Raw genomic sequence first — 18,015 nt, 5'->3', positions numbered from 1 at the left:
TGCCAGTTACCAGATTTGCCTGAGTTTATGCTGGTCTGCACCTCATTTCTTACCACGGAGAAGCTATAATTTGGACAGAAGAATTAAGTACGGGGAGGCATAATGAGCAGTTCATCCATTTTAGAATAAATCGCACTAATTGCAATGTGCAATGATTATATAGTGACAACAGTAGGAACAAATCTGCAAGGTGTTACAGTGTTGCTTGTAGCTTGTTCTCTTTATGTTCAGACTTTGGTTTCATGTGATGAGACATTTAATGGCACACTGCTTGTTTGTTTGCTTATTTTTGGCAGCATTTCTGGATACCCAGATTCTTAACTTTTTTTGCTGTTTAAAGTGATCCTACTCTATTTCTCCCTGGGCCGGGGAGGTGTTTGTCTTCCACATACTAGGACCTTTTTTCAGTATTGGAGCACTGTGGTTTTCTTCTTCTGATAAGGTGCTTGTTTGTGGGGATAAATCATTTTTTATTTAATTGCAGTAGTACTAGTTTCCTCTGTTATTAAAAGCAAACAAACAAAACATCAGGACAATAGCTCTACACCTCTGTAGCTATCATAACAACAATCACAGTGTGGTTCTAAGTTACAAAGGCATACCTGCTGCCCAAAGTTTGTGTCCTAGTTGTATAGTTGCCCCTTGATAGGGGCGAACATAGTGAAACTGTTTTTGAATATTTGGTATTCCTGATTTCTTTGATCTATATCTTCATTTTTCAGATCTGCCCTTTTTATTCATTTCACTTTTGAAGTCTTTCAACTGTTGCCTTTATTTATCTGTTTCAAGATATCTTTAGTTTTAACCTTCGAAGGTTAATGAAATCATGATCTGAGGTTGTTTTTTTTTTCCTTTCCATGGCTATAAATATAAATGTATTACTCATGCACACAAATTGTAAAAGAAAACATACAGTTTTCCCATCTCAAGGACTGATATCAGAGTCCTGTGTCTGGAAACACTATGGATATCGCTTTAAAAAATAAAATAAAATCCTGTGCATGTGTTTCCTTTATCTTGTCTCTTGTTTACTGCCCATTCACTTACACTTTCACTGGTTGTTTTCCGGTAGGAAACTGATCTAATTCAGTCATGGAAAACACACGCCTTCTTCAAATAATTCACATTTATCTGTGTGGACAGAAACAGTCTGAAGAATGATGAAAAAAACAAAACAAAACAAAAAAACACTAGTACTTCTAACAGTCAAGGTTTGATTTCAGTTTTGGTGGTGGGGTCATTTTTGGTGCTGCTTTTTTTGTTTGTGTGGGGTTTTTAGCAAAGCAGATGCATAGGCTTAAATTTTATGAGTAAATTGAGCTTTAGAGTTTTGATGTTTTATATTTTTCTGAGGAAGACTTTTTTTCTCTTTGTTTGCCACAGCAGACCAATCTAAAGTGAGATTGTATTCAAACACTAATCTGCTGCTATGTTTCAAACCAGGCATTAGTATTCCTTCCCTGTCCATATACCTTGACGTAGAGGACCAGAACCTTCAGCTCAGTTGACCCTGTGTAAAGATGATTAATAGCCCTTCCAAAGGCCACCCCAGTTGTTCATAAAACATGGCTGTCGATGTCTTCTTTTTCAGCTTCTGAGGTATCCTTCACTAATCTATGTTCTGATTCCATCATTCAGCCTCTAAAAGCAGAGTACTAGTATCTATGAAAGAGAGATGTTGAAAATAATGGCAAGTTGTCCTGTGAAGGAGGAGGAGTTTTTTAGTTATACCTTATTGGCAAAGGGAGAGTGGCTTTTTTTTTTGATGTTTCAGGAAAAAAATGATATATCAGTAAAGTCTGCTTGACAGTCTTAAATTGTCTTTGGTGGTAGAAAGAAGTACGTGGGTTTTGTTGGGTTTATTTATTTATTTTAATGAAGTACAGAGAATAGCAACATGGTGACAGTAATTTGTAAAATAAAAAAAAAAAAAACACAAGAAACTATATAATCTGTTTGGGTGATTATAGTACTTTTGCCAGTGAGATATTTACTGTTTTCAGTTTTTCTTTGAAAAAATAGTTGTTGTCACAGGTAGGCATAGATGCAACCCAACTAAAGCAGTAGCAAACTATTAATCCACTGAAGAGCAAACAATGAAGCCTGTCTGATGTAGAATGCACAAATCTTATCGTGAAATATAGTCACATCATATGGATTTCAGCAAACCTGTTTGATAAAAAAGTAAAGGAAGTTATGATCCTAAAAGATACAGGAAGTTATGATCTTAAAGACATTGCTAGTGATCATGGCAATTACTTGCAAACAGGTCTTTTCAGTTACAACCAATGTGTCTCTAGGGTGGTAATAAGTTTGTGTTCCTTTTGGTGGATTTGGTGTGGAATACTAAGAATCATTTTTGTTTGATTTTCTGAAATGTAATTAAAAAATGTTTTCCCCCATAATAGCCCAGTACAATAAGTACAGTACAATAAAAAAAAAAAAAGGTTGATGAACAGCATGTCAGCTGCTGTCAAGATCTATAATGTGCAAAGAAGTAAGGTTAAGCTGCTCATTTTTATGCTCTAAAATAAATTAATGAAGAAAACTTCCTTTGTAGCACTGACAGCATAGATTGTTTATTTTTTGGAGCAGTTTTTAGAGGAAAAGTTTCCAGAAGAACTACTATGAACGGTAAAATACATTACCACAAATGAAAAATTAATGCTGTATTACCATAGTAAATTATTAAGGTTTTTAAGATATTATTTTCTGCTTAAAATGTTAGAGTTATTTCTGCATTCTGCTGTGGGCTTTTGAGACATTTGTGTCTGCAGTATATCAACATTTTTCTCATTAATCACAAGTCATTTGTATCCTAAACCTGTTTTAGATTTTTTTCTTTGGTTTAAAGTGTCATGTGCTATGTTATGGTCAGGACAAAGTTCAGGTTAGGTCTTTGTATCTTTGCAGTAAAGAGATTAAATCTGAAACCAAAATTAATTTAATTGATAGACTCATAAATAAACAGAAGACAATAGTCTTCCATATTAATGGCAAGAAGATTAGGGGCCAATAAGGACTCTATGGCATATACTCCTATGAGGACTATGCCTATGAAGCAGCAGTATATAATCCTGTAATGTAAGGAGCTATACATCTTAAAATACATAAATTAATAGTCCTTAAATGGAAAAGAAAAGCAAAGTTGGAAAAAAAAAAAAAAAAAAAAGGAGCTGGTGGTATGCACTTGAGTTGTTTAGTCTTACCTTTGTATGTATGCCCATATGCAAACATAGCGAGGAAGGTAATTAGCTGGATGTACATAAAAAAAAAAAAAAAAAAAAAAAAAAGTTGTATTTACTATACAACATTTATTATTATTTGAGCAGTCTGAGAATGTACCTTTTCAAAGTAAGTTTTCAAAATAGTTGTTTAAATACATAGTCATCAATCACTCCTCTATGTGACTTCAGGAAGTTAGCCTGTTATGTGAATTTTTGAAGACATGGCTCAGGTAATCCTCCAATCTGTGACAGTGGTCTTCACCTTAAACTAGGGCTAGTCAATATTCTGGGGTATGGAAGTTGTTAGGAAAGTCCTTCAGCCATCTTTTAACTGCATATCAAAATGAGACCTATGTGCACATAACTCTGTCCCATCACAAAATGGATGATGGCCTCTATCTATGTCTTACTTTCTACAACAAATTTTCACCAGATTCTGGGGTTTGTTTTTCTTTAACGGCTAGGAAGGCTCTCTGTTATCCTTGGAAAAGAGAGGCAACTGATGCTTTTTGAAACTTTCTGTGAAAGTTTTCCTGATGAACAGTACAGATGAGAAAGTGATAGTGATGACTGCAGCTATCACTTAAGTCAAATTTTCAGCCCTGCCATTTCAAGATTGTGCAATGGCATATGAGAATAGTTTTGTTGAAATAAAACTATTAGACGTAAAAGTGGCAGTTGATGCATGTTTGGTGTTCTTTAAACTGAAATGTCTTCAACTGGAAGCATCACAAGATACTTTTTCTTAGGATCCTCCCCCAACGTATGTACAGAAGGAAGCACCTACTTACAGAACAAATTGATTCTAAAACACCTTTGCAGTCATTCACTGTCATAAAAAATGGGAAGATATGAGAGGGTTATATTTAATGAATATAAATAAAATTGAAATTGTTTTCACAGGAGCTCCTTCTACTGCCAGTGGGAATCTATGATGTGCACTTAAAGTTCATCTCTCAATAGTTAACTGAAAGTTTTCTGTTTTCAGTCTTTTCCAAATAAAAGCGTCTTTATTTATAAGAATTAGATCCATTTACTGACTCTAGCTGCAATAGAAAATTTTCTTCAGAGCAGCCTGTATGGTGCTGTGTATGGGATTTGTGAATGAAATGGTGTTGATAACACCTGCGTTTTGGCTGTTGTGGGCAGTTCTTACACAGCATCAAGCCCTTCATGTTTTCCCCGCTACACTCCTCTCCTTTACGCCAAGCAAGTGAGCTGGGAGTAAGCAAGAAGTTGGGAGGGGACACAGCTGGGAGAGCTGATCCAAATTGGCCAAATATATAAATGCCGTGCCATATAACATCATACTCAGCCATAATACTGGGGGTAGAGAGAGAGAAAGGCAGGGGGCTGTCTTCCAACGTGGTTGTGGCTTGGCTGGGCACTGATCTACTTGTGATGGGGGGCCTTTGTGTCACTTTCTGTTGTTTTCTTCAGTTATTGAACCGTCTTTATCTGGATCCAAGAGTTTTCTTGTTTTTGCTCTTCCCTAGCAGAACAGGAGAGAGAAATGGTGGGGGAGTGAGCGTCTGTCTGGGTGCTTGACTGCTGACTGGGATCAACTCACCACAGCTGTGGGTACAAGAAAAAGCTATGAAAGGGACAAACCCCTGTTTAAACAGTGTCATCAGAGTAGTACGGTTCAGTTTACTCTCTTTAGTGTTTCTGCCAGCAGTTCTTTCATTGTTTTTTTTCCAAAAATGCAAAGAATGCAATGGAATAAGAAGGATATATTCCATATAACCAGTTTAGAAATACGTAAGCTTAGTATGCACTGATGCGTGAAGTGAATGCTCTTTCTCCCAACTTTCTTTGTATGCGTGTATCTTGAGCGTTCTTCATCAACTTTAAATGAGCCATTTGGCTAACTTGTAAAAGTCTAGCTTTATCCTCTTTGTAACACTGATTTCTGAACTGCTTTCCTGTGATTTTGTTTTTTCATGCTACTGGTATGCTTTGTCACCTGTTGTTGCCAGAAAGTGGTGGTGCATTGGAAAAAGCTTTGTATGGATTCAGGAAAACCTTTTACATCACCAAATTTTTGCTGTTTTCTGTTGTAATGTGAAGTGCCTCCAGCAAAAATGTAATAAGCACTGGTACCTGAGCAAAGGAAGAAAAAATTATAACAGCTTAATGTTAAATCTCTGAATGTTTCAAACCACTGGATGCTAAATCTATATATAAATAATACTTTATGTTAAAGTCAAAGAAATATATTTTCAGTTAGGATTGGACAGTTTTTCAATAACAGTCTGTCTTTCCTTGAGGTAGGTGGAAGTTCAGAGTGTGGATTTTATGTATGAAGTGAATTGCTTGTGTTGAATCAGCAACATGCAATTCTTTACTATTTTCAGGATCCCTATGAGAGGATTTTTGGTAGAGCTTTTCCCAGTTTTTACTCCTGTGTCTTACAGAAAGTTTAGACGTGAGAATCATTCTGTGTTGTGTGACTTTGAGAAATTCACTCTCTGAGTATCATCTATAAAATGGTAATACTACTTATTTTATGGTGGTGCTCTGAGATTCAGTGCTTTGCATAGGACTTAGAGAGAGTAGAATAAGAACTACAATAACAATTCAGTCACTAAATATTTTAGTAGATGTTCTAGCCCCTTACAAAGAAATCCTGTATGTTAATAAAAGTAACCATATGCAGTATTTCATATTCCAAGTATTTAAAATACTACATGCAGTAACTCAGTGCTATCTGCTCATAGCACCTTCACATAAAATCTACTCCAGCATAGTTGTGAAATTTGTAACGTAGAGTGTAGAGTGAAAATTTTTCTTGCAGTTCAAACACGTTTCTAGAGTCTCATGAGGGATCGATTCCTTCTGAGCGTTTGATCTTTAAGCATACCTAGGATCCAAGTATTAAGAAAAATGAGTGGCTGTTTATGTAAGACCTGATGTGCTGTAATCCCAGATGTCTAAAAACTATTTCTCATAACATGTTTTGCTGTTAATTTCAGCAAATGCTATGAAGTAACTATTGAAGTAACTAAGCAGTCTTTAATATATGTGTAGTATAAATTATCTGTGTAGTAGGAAATGAGATGTTAACTTGCTTTTGAAGTAGGACACTCTTCAAAATATTGTTCTTCTTCAACTAAGAATTCTGCAGAGTTTTCTGGGGGAGCTTTTTTTGTTTGTATCCATACTAGTGATAGAATACTTTTCCTTAGTTCATATACTAGCAATGCTTCTATGCTCTCTCTTTACAACCCTTTAGTATGAAAATGGAAGATGTGTATCACTTGATTCACTGACCTGAAGTCTTACTGGCTATCTAATTATTTCTTTCCTGCAAAAATCATATCGCTTAGATGCACTTCCAATTAATGAGATCAGGAACTCAGAAGCTTGCTTTTTGGGCATGTTGATTATTTTGGAACATGCAGTCAGTATTTATCACTCACTTCTGGATTTGTCTGCAGCTCCTTGGTCATTTTCAGTGCAGTGAATTACAGGCTTCTAGCTCAGTCTCTAAGTGTGGGTTGGTATAGCACAAGTACCAAAGTACAGGTGTGCTTCAGTTTCTAGGCACTTCAATTTTCTCCCTCATGTCTGCAAGCTGAAACAATCTCAGTGGGTAGCTACGATAAATCAAGTGAAAGAAAAATAAAGTTTAAAAATGTTACTGTTACACAAATTTTAAATGGAGCATGAACATAAAGCATGGTGGAAAGGGATGAAGGGCCAAAACATTGGGCCCTAGTTCACCAAAACATTGGGCCCTAGTTCAGCAAGACACTTTTTTCTGGAAAATATATTTTCAGCATTTTTGAACATAGCTTTCAGTTCCTCTTCGTTTTCAAATCACTGTTTGTATTCTTTAAGACTTTAAATTTTTAAATATTCCTTCCATCATTTTTGCTCTCAAAGTGCTTTTTGTCAAAGTGCTAAATTGGAATAAAAATAGGTGGTGATGACTTCTGACCCTGAAATGGTGTTGAAAAGGAAATAGTGCCTGAATATCTTGGCAAGGATCAATACTATGTCTATTCGGATAACTGAAACTGTAGGGAATGTTTGTGAAGGTTTTAGGAAGTCTTGATTTAGTGGTTCATGTCAAGAATATGTGTTGGTTGATACCCACTGAAAAGTTGAGGGCTTCGCCATTGAACTTGGTGTTTGCAAGAGCAAGGATTGAAGAGACTTATTGGGTGGGTGGAGAAGAACAGCACTATAGGCATTCGAAGTGTGACAAGGATGCTGTCTGCTGAACTGTCTGTAAAACACTGCACAGTATTCCATACTGTGGAGTTTTTTGGTCTCACCTCTTAACCATCTCAATAGCGTTTAATAAGTAAATTTGCAAAGACTGGCGGCTAATGTTGTTTTGTTGCTTTCATGCTTCTTAAAGCTGTTAAAAATTGCCGGGTATGAATGCATTTCAAAAGTGCGCATACACACACTACTCTGTGGAATACTGTTGGATAGGTAGGATATCAAAATGAGACTTATTGATACGTAAAATATTATTTGGATATTTTGAAGACACATATAACAGATGAACATTCTCCTAAATCTAGTAGTAGCGGTGCTGGTGGTAAGAAGTGGTGATAGTCATATTTTTATGAACTTAATACAAGTTCAGAATGTTCATTATTATACTCACTTTAGAGATTTTCCTACTTTTACATCTCAGGCAATGCGCTACGTGAAATGTGGGTGTTGCTTGCTGTATTCATTTTAGTTGTATGCAGAAAATAATTCAGACCTCTTAAAAAAAAAAAAAAAAAAAAAATTCAGCATGTGAAAACGTCCCTTCATTGCAGTTATTACACTTCTAGGCATAAAATGCAAGAAGGGATGGATATTAGGTTTCTATTGTGTAAATGCATTGTGGGTTATATATACTCTGGTAAAGTACTTTCTAGGTTGAGATATGTTTTATTTTTTTTGTTTGTTTTTGTTTTGTTTTTGTTTTTTGTTTTTCTGTTAGTGAGTGGATAAGATTTAAATAACTGACTTCAGTTAAAATTGTATGATGATAACTTGGTACTGCAGTTGTTGGACCACTCGTTTTTCTTCCTACTTGGTCTTTTCCTTCAGTAACACTCTGTATTTTTTCACAGATGTGTTTGTGAATTTTTGGTTTGGTTTGGCTTCTGGTTTTGTTTGTTTGATTTAACTTCATAATCTGAAATGGTTGAAGTGCACTTTTATAGTTGCTTATACTGAGAACTGGATGCTATCATGCCACATGTGAATGTGATTTTTTTTTGTAGAATTGTCATCAGAAACTTAGTCATGAATATGCAAGAATCTTTCCACCAAGGTTCTGTCTTAGGCTCCTATGTAGTAGAAGATAAGGATTTTGTATTGAACAGTTATAGTAGAATCCTTAGGTGCATCTGTTGTATGCAAAGTATTTACAGGTAGTCTCTTTTACTGTCTTTCAAGTCATTGATTCAGTTCAAAATCAAGGAAAAAGCATAGTTTTAAAAATCATTTTTTTTAAAAAAAAAAAAACCTCCTGCAAATATCTATTCTGTTGCAATGGTTCCTTTTACATTCTAGAATCTTAAGTCATTGAGCAATTTATTCCAGCACCTGAAGACTGTCCAGTTATCTAAGCAAACTTACAAATGGAAAACTATTCCCTAATACAGTACTTTTTGTGAGATACTGAGAACAAATTGGAACTTCAGTTTTCCAGAGCCTCTTCCTGCCCCTCAGGACACTTGCTGTGAGGTTCAAACATTGTTTTCAGGCTGATGAGGTAATTCCTAGTGTACTCCCTGCATGCGGATGCACATCTGTTAAATTGTATGGGAATTATGCCAAATTCCACTTTTTAAGAGAAGTACTTAAGTGGTATTGTCTTTAACCATAGTTGCTGGTGCTGAAATGACTAGAATGTAGCAAAAAGAATATCTCGAGACACCTTCATGGACATTCAATGTGGTCAATATTTTCAGACTTGATTTCTAATGTAGATTGAAGTGAGATTTCCTGAAGTATGCATGAGTGTTTGCAAGGCTACGTAAAGTATCCTCGGCAATGTTTGTGTAGGTTGCCGTCTTCATTTTAATGAAAAGAAAGTGAATAATATTGAAACTGTAAGTGATCCAGGCTAATTCTCAGTCACCAAATAACTTCTAGTTTTGAGGTGAGGCTCCACCATGCTCAATGAGGTAAAATGCTAATGCAGAATGCTTTTAGCCAGGATCAACAGTAGTTCTGGGCTGGTTGAGAGGTCTCTGATGATGACTTTGGTCCCTGGGTTGTAAGGAAGTTATCTTTCTTCCCTGGGACATGGCAGACATACCTAATACCTTTTTGTGCAGCCGCAATGCCTTGGTAGATAGATCTGTCTGAGCACTATCTTGTTCCTCTTAGCTAGATTTTAATTTAAAAACATCTAAAGAACTTTTTTTTTTTTTACTTTTTTTTTTTTTTTTGTATTTGAATGGAAATAATTCGAGTTGCAGTTGACTATCTGTATGCAGGAAAAAGGAGGTGGGAAGAGTTTGAAAGTTGGCTGCTCTGCAATGTGGAATAGTAAAAGGCAATTCCAACAAAACCTGGAAGTTCAGTCGTCATTCTGGAAGTGAATATGTGTTTAATAAGATTCCTTTCCAAATATTTGCAGTTAAGCAGAAGCATTTTCTCTGGCTATAAAACAAAGTCTGCCATTCTTTCCACTATTAACTGCATCTGTTTATACAACTATGCCAGAATGAAAAACAATTACTTTGGTATCAATACATTAAACTATATAAAGAATAATTTTAAAAAGCCATTAATTTATAACTGTAATGCTTCTACTTCTCTAGCTTTAAAAGTTTGGTAGGAGTAAAAAAAGAGGCTGTCAAATTGCAGTGGCTGGATTTTATATGATGTTATGGGAGTGGGGGGTTAAAGTGATTAAATAGGCATAAAGAAAAGCATTTATAAGGGCATGTATATACATTGTTCTGTGAAAATAAAAAATGGAAAACCAGGTGAAAAACTGAAGGGAAGGGCACTGGTAATGGGAAAGAGTTTGTTGTTAATGCACTTTGTGGTATGTTTGGAAAGCATACACGCACTCATATATCACTTCACATTGTCTTACACAACATAAACTGTGTTTTCATGTATGTATTGTAACCCAAAGTATTTTTTTCCTTTGAAGACACAACAAAAATATTCCTTAAATTGTATGTTGAACAATGTATGATTAAATCTTACTTAGAGATACATATTGCTTCCCTTGCCATATATTTTATCTGAAAAGCAGTGAGGCTGGCATCTTATTCTGGACAGTAATACAGAAGGTGTTTATTTAAGCAGGTGGGTAACAAAAACTGTTTTTTGTTTGACCTTCTGGGAAGGACTCCGGGAAAAAGTATGTGTTTAAACTTAGGATTGGTTTGCCTCTGTTGCATTTGAAAACTTTTCCTTGTATTTTTCAAATTGGTGTCAAAACGTACTGTCATGCCTGAGGAAATGGAAGAAATTCATCTTTGATTAAACTGCTGTGTATTTAGGGTCATTGACATCCACTTGCCCTATTTAGTAAGTGGAGAAGATGGGAGCTATGCAGCTGTTCTATGCTTTTAGCTCTTTACATTTCTGATGGTGACAAAAAGCAGAATTGCCAAAGAAAGGAAAGAGGAAAATGGGTAAAAGGAGGAAATGCAATTCTAAGAAATGAAGTGACTTACAAGCCATTTTGACACCTGGCAACCCTTGAGGAGCAAGCAGGCATTTAAAAAAGCCCCCTATCCCTTGCTTCATTTTTAGCTCCTTTTGCTTATTTTTGGTAAGGATTCAAGTCTTTCTCAGCTCACACTGTTGAATGGAAGAGTAAATAGGAAGTGCAAGATGCAGAAAGTCAGGACTTGTGGGAGTGCAAGACCAAGAACACAAGTTTTAATTTGTGCAGTGCTTGTGATAACTACCAATGCAAAATAAGGATGAGAATAATATTGAGGTGAAAGTTTAGTAGGTATTTTGTGACTTTGGGGGAGGTGATGGAGAGGTAAAGTCTGTAAGGTTCTGGAAAAGTACAGAAGATCCTGCATATGTTCTCTTCTCATTCTGTTAATACCCTATGTTGTTCAGGTATCTAACCTGGAATCTCTTCTGTCCCACACACTTTTTAAATGAAACCTGTTCCCCAGAAAAAACTCCTTTTTTTTTTTTTTTTTTTTTTTTTTTTTTAAGAAGCAAGATGCAGAAATGAGCTGCAAAACCGCAGACAGTGCTCGCAGCAGTACAACTAGTCCCAAGAACTATATACAAATAACTATATGCAGTTCCGAAGAACTGTATCTGCATAGAACTCTTAGTGGGACTACCTATTTTCAGTTGCGAGCATTTTTTTTTATTTTTTTTTTCCTGTGCCTAAAATTAATTTTGGAGGTGACCTGGCTACTTAGTAGCACTGCTGTCTCAGAGCATCTCTTTGTATTAGTAGCTGAGGTCTAAGAACAGTGGCGGGTCTCAAGGTTGCAGGAAGTTGGACAACCACAGTGGTAATGCTCAAAGTTCTACAAGAATTAATTTGGTCCCTGTGTTAAATCAGTATTTAGTTGCAAATGCTGAAAACTGGAATTCATAGCAAAGCTCACAACTGTCATGTGAAGCTGCCTAGAAATAGTTTTCCTGAAATCCACATGGTATGCGAAGAGAATTTCATGCATCTGGTCCTTATTCTTTAGTACCTAAGTATGCTAGAATGCACCTTATTTAATTAATCAGCTTTATTTGTCTGACTGTTGAAACGCTATTTGGGGAAATTTGGGAAGTCTTTTATTTGAGCCTTTGTCCATTTCCAAAATGAAATCTGTTGTGTGTTTCTTTAAACATTTGAGACATTTCCATCAGTTACTCTTGCCTTGTTCTCTGAATACAAAACCTCAGACTTGTGCAATGGAGAAGCAATTGAACAGAGGAAAAGAAAGGTCACTGTTCTTTTGAAGGTCAGAAACTACAGATCACCTGACTAACTAGTAGCCATAGCTTGCTAGAATTCTGCACAAGACTGTCAGAATTTTAGTCAATGAGCTTTTGCAAGCGCATGAAACGGTTGTTCCTTTGGAGGCTGGTACTGAAGGGACTTGTTGAATTAGAATTAGATTTAATTGCACAAACAGAACTCTGGAGGGAAAAGGCAGCTTTTCAATATGTAACCCTAGAGAACTGAAAAGTATCGAGGAGTAATTACCTCTTTCACGGTCTGTTCATAACCTACTTTTTTTTTTCTTTAGGAGCGGGGTTTAAAAAGAAAGCATTTCTACCACAAGTGCCAAGTCATTTTTATTTATTAGAAAAAATGTATAAAATCTGTATCTGATATTAAATACTATGTTAATAAAAATGTGCTGCTTCTTTTAAATTTACTGTTTTTATTGTGATTAACTGAAAAGTTTCAAAAACTCTTGGCATCTAACTCTGAGAAGTTTTTGCTTTAGGGCAGCAATTCTACAACAAGGTAGGAATTATTAAATTCTAGATGCAGTGACAATGAACTTGCATCACACTGCCATGGTATCCAGTTCAACATTTTCTTCACCAAAGATTTATTTTGAAGAAGTGTTTAGGCTCTCTTGCATTTTAAAGATTTTTTCCCCATTGTTATTATTATTATTATATAACATATAATATATAATAATAATTGATAATATATATCATATAATTATACATCATATAATATAACATATTATAGCATAATAATATAAATTATATGATATGTCACATAATATAATTTATATTATAGCATAATAATGCTACATATATTATATAATATTATATAATCATATGTCATATAAATTATATTATTTTTTATTTATTTTTTATTTATTTTATTTTTTATTTATTATTATTTATAGCATAATAATATAAATTATATGATATATAATATATGATTATATAATGATATTATATTATTATTATTATCTGTTATTATTAACAGCTACTTTTCATCATTGGTTATTTGTGAGCTGAGGGATGAATATCCACTGCAGCTCTACAGGATGTGATATACAGCTAGCTTATGCTGACCTAACATTAAATTGATGGGTAGTTTTGAATTGAACTACAGATACAGCCAAGTATATTCAGTAGAATTCTTCACTCAAAAGCAATCTTCAGTCTGTCAGTCTTACAAATGAAAGTAATTTTTTACTAATTTTAATTTTTTTTCTCCTACTTCATTTGTACTATTACCTTTTCTGAAGAACTAGTGACACAATAGCAATAAAAGCTTGGGCTACTGTAAGAGCTATGGAGTACTTGTGTAGTGTCCAGTTATTTAAAAAATAAAAATTTAAAATATCCTGTTATAATGTGAACAGATGCAGCAATCACTAACTGCTTCAAGACTGTACTTAATTTCTCCCTTCAGTAGATACTTCAATCACTCAGGAGTTTAGAAATATACTGAGATATGACTAGAAATTCTGTGAGACAATCAAACCATTTTTAATAAGATTCCTAATTACCTAAAGAGTTTAAAAGTTATATAATAAACATATCCAAATTTAAAGAACATCCAAAGCTAAACACAGATATACAGAGTCAAGGCTTCAAGTAAAGATGTTTTTTAGATATGCATTTCAAATGTGATACAGTAAATTTCATAATGGGATGGTTTAGAACCTTCACACTATAACTCAGGAACAGGTATTTTGGTGCAGGTATTTAAGAAATTATCACTTCTCATCCTTTTGTCTTTTCTGTACATGATGTACATTTCAGAAAACTGACAAAAAAAATATATTCTGGGTTGCAGATGCAATGAATTTTGACTGTGACTTTTTTCTGCCTTAGCTTTCTTTCTGTGTGAAGAGCTGTATAGATTCACTGATTCTAGTGACATGTGGCACTGGATTCTAGCTTAGGTCTGGAGTTCAAATACATTCATTTTAGTGTGCTCTAAGTTATGGGAGCAGTGACTTTATTAACTGTCACAACATGATCTAAACTTAATTATTTCTGCCTCTTAGTTTTGATCTGCTTTTGAAACAGAGTGTTTTACTTAAATACATGTCCTTAAACTTTAACAACATCTTTGAAACTTAATGCTGTGTCTTATTTTTATTTATGACACAAAAGAGTTAGTAATGTCTTAAATCCCAGAAGTAATGCTGTTTCTGGCTCAGTGCTTTTTGGTTATTTGTTAATATACTGTTCTGTATACTGTTTTTTTTCTTTTTTTTTTTTCCTTTTCTTTTCTTTTAAGGAAAGGTCCTCAGTGTCTTCAGTTGTAAATTGCTATAGTTGACTTTTCACACATTCTTTCTTAACTTAATGTTACGTGTATATTCCCAGAAATCAGATAAATAAATCTGTTTTCCCTGTGTCATCATCAGATGCACATAAATACTGTGTGGACCTATCTATTGATGATTTTCAAGCAAATACGTTTTGTCTGCACTGTTCCAACTTCATATTTTCAAGGTCTAATGTTCTTCTACCAAAGCAAACAAACAAAAGCAAACAGTAACACACACACGTACGCACACACACACACACACACACAAAATTGAAGCATAATTTTAACATTGTCTCTTATTAAGGTAGATAAAGATCTTAGCAAACACATCTGTATGACTTGTCAGAAAGTGTGGCTAGGAGCATGTAATTGCTTCCAATTTTTTTCAAATTTTTTCAGATCTATGAAAAGACTTCTTACATGTTTGCAATTTAACACCCACTCAGTGGCTTGTGTGAAAGTGCTCTAGTTTGCAAAGCAATGTAATGAGCAGCTGGTGAGGATGGCTTTTCCAGCTTCAAGGGAGTCTGTGCAGAGTTTTAATGGCTTCCATGCTACTGTCAAGCTGTCATGGAGGCTTTAAATGAAGGCTTTAAAGCATGTTTGGTGGGTTTGTTAGTAGTTGTGCTTAGAATGTTCTGGAACATCTAGCTTTTTCCCCTAATACAGAGACACAAAAGGTGAAATGCAACTAAGTCTATTTTGCTGCAAACAATAATTACAAATGAGAGACCTAACGCAAACTGCCGGTATTCCAGGAGTGGCACAACAGCTAACTTAAGACCAAATTTTTATCTAAAACAACAACTGAGATGTTCAAGAGCCTTGTAAGTTCCGTAGGACTCAGCCTTTCCAAGCTTTAGTGTGTTGTGGATGATATAGGACCACTCTTCCACTCAAGATGTTTTTATACTTTATCACTAATAGAAATTTTCAAGACTTGCTGAAGCTTAGACACTCAATGTGATCTTTTTGCTGAAATGCTGACTACTAGCAGCTCCAGCTGAAGAGAAAGCTGCTGTTCATTGATTGTTAAAAGTGCTATACAAAGAAATTTAAATAATTAGATTATTCAAATAGGAAAATGTAAACTTAGCCAAGCAATACATGGAGTTTTTGACATTGTTTCACCATCAAATCTGTAAAATCTGATATTTTTCACCTTGAAAGAATAAATTACCTCTGTTTTGCAAAAACACCAGAATGTATGTCACGTATGAGCCTTCAGAGCAGTGAGAAGTTTGTTGAAATCAAATTTAGGGTTGTAGATCTCACAATCTGTTATCCATAAGATTCTGAGAAAAAAAAAAAAAAACAAAAAACATTTGATTATACGATTGTTTTGTTTAGTGCTTCCTATTTTTAAATGCTTTGTTTTGCAACACTGCTGGTGTTGATTTTATACGTGGCTTACATATAGTATGCATGTTTTTACTTTTAACATGTCTAATTCAGCTGTATATTATTGTGTAAATTTTCATAGAAGTGAATAAACCACAGAAGGAATAAACCAGAGATCCTAAAATTTGAGCCACTCTTAGATAGCCTTCTACTATTAGTATTACATAGAAAATATATGGAACTGAGTCCAACATAAGAGAAAATGTATGGAACTAAAGTTTCGTATTTCAGAGAGGTCCAAGCATTGAGACCATTGAGCAATCACTGAATCTTTAATACTCATCTCACTCACTTCTAGTCTTTGCATTTCAATAGTTATTCTGATCTAAGTTTGCTGCTACTTTTCTGATACTGTGTTGATTTCCCCCGTTCTGTAACATTTGACCTGCGATTCTGAATCACATACTATGTCAATTTGATTCTCAGTGTTTCAGCTGCTGATTAAGAGACTTCTGGCAATGTGTTCATTATATTGTCATCAATAATCTTGTCAATTTATTGAGTCCAGCTGTGCTTTCTAGTCTGAGGTAATTTCTCAGAAACAATTATCTACCATGTAGAACATTAATATCTGATTTGATTTAATGTACTAAATCTTCCATGTAAATAAATTTTCTGTTAATAACAAATTAAGTTCCCGTAAAGCTGCTTAAGCTTTTACCATAGCCATACGTTGAAAACACATAAATCTGAGATCTTGAAAAAGAACTTATCATATTAATCAGAAATTCTGTTCTAAAGTACATTGAACATCAAGCCATGGACCTCTGCAATAGTAAATTTTCATCCTAAAAAGCAATGTTAGCTCTTTTCACCATGTGGAATGATGAGGCATTACATCAATATTTAGTTACTGTACACCTGTGCCCCTGAGTGCAGAAGCGTATGCAGTATGTGTCTTCAGCTTTAGAAGCCTGTTAGCTTGTTAGTTTTCCTGGTAATTTGGGTAAAGTGAGTGCACAAAAAGAAGCAATCCTTACTACATAAGTCTTGATTATTTAAGAAGCCTTCTAACTGCCAGCATCTAAAACCAAAGAGGAAAGTAACCATTCCCAATACTACTCTTTTTGGAAGGCCATATGGATTAAAAGGATTTTAGGAAATAGATCTTAGCATGGAAAACAAATAACACACTAGCCTTAGTATACTGTGTGGTACAATCATTCAAAAAAAAAAATTATTTTTTCACTGAGAGTGAAAATATGTTTTGAAGTTGACTTAACATACATCAGCAGAAAAATAACATGAATGTAATAGTGAGTGTGATTATATAAAACACCTAAAATTGTTTTAAACAAATTTGCAGTGGTTTAAAGTATGTGTAGTTATACTGATGAAAAGAAAATGCATTTGTTTAGAGAGAAAGTATAGTACAGGAAGCCGTTTTTCCTGCTGTTGAAAAGTTATCTGTAATGTTTAAGTACGCTTTGAATACCTGATGCTGAGTCAAAGATGCACTATTTTGAGTATTTTATATTGACTTTTTTTTCCCCCAAAAGCAGAACTTTCATGTATGACTTATTCCCATTGTTTATAATTTTTAACGTACTTTGTTTGTAACATGCAAGACTGTTCTTTTTTATGGGCTTTGATTATGGTACCTACTATTTGGAGGAACAGGATGGAACGATTTCCACAGGCTGTTTTTGGTTTGGTGGGTTTACTATCTTAGTGCAGTAAGTGTGTATACTTAAGTCTGACTGTAACATGGGAATTGATGTCATAGATGTTAGATGAATGAGAGCTACATGTACCATCTTATGAAAAGACTGGAGAAACCTGTAGCTTTTTCAGTGCTTCACCAATATTGAAGTCAGTCCAAAGTAATAGTTAAATAAATACATTCATGCGTATATGGACAGTTGTCATGTTTGTTCTCTTATCTTAAAAAAAAAAAAAAAAAAAAAAAAAAAAAAAAAAAAAAAGAGAGAGAGAGAAATAAACAAATAAGAGGCTGTATTTGAGAATTAGCATCTTTAACTCAGCATCAGGTATTCAAAGCGTACTTAAACATTAGCTAATTAGCATGGTGAAACAAAAATACTAAGGTCACAGTAAAAATGCAGACAGGAAGAGCTCAGCTTTAGTTATGTTTTTTACAAACCGTTGGGAAATAAAGCTGATAATGGCTGTAGTGTATCTAATTTTGAGTTGTATAACGCTTGTGTGAAA

At 34.5% G+C, this 18,015-nt stretch overlaps 1 protein-coding gene across 3 annotated transcripts in view; it reads left to right on the top strand.

Moving 5' to 3' along the window:
* Positions 1 to 18,015, top strand: part of STXBP6 (syntaxin binding protein 6) — a 109,769-nt gene that overhangs the window by 72,052 nt on the left and 19,702 nt on the right. The window lies entirely within an intron of this gene.

The sequence above is a fragment of the Aythya fuligula genome, chromosome 5 (genome assembly GCF_009819795.1).
Source record: "Aythya fuligula isolate bAytFul2 chromosome 5, bAytFul2.pri, whole genome shotgun sequence".
NCBI classification, from domain to species: Eukaryota; Metazoa; Chordata; class Aves; order Anseriformes; family Anatidae; genus Aythya; species Aythya fuligula.
Note: the sequence above shows the minus strand (reverse complement) of the source record. Positions and strands in the feature narration are given on the sequence as shown.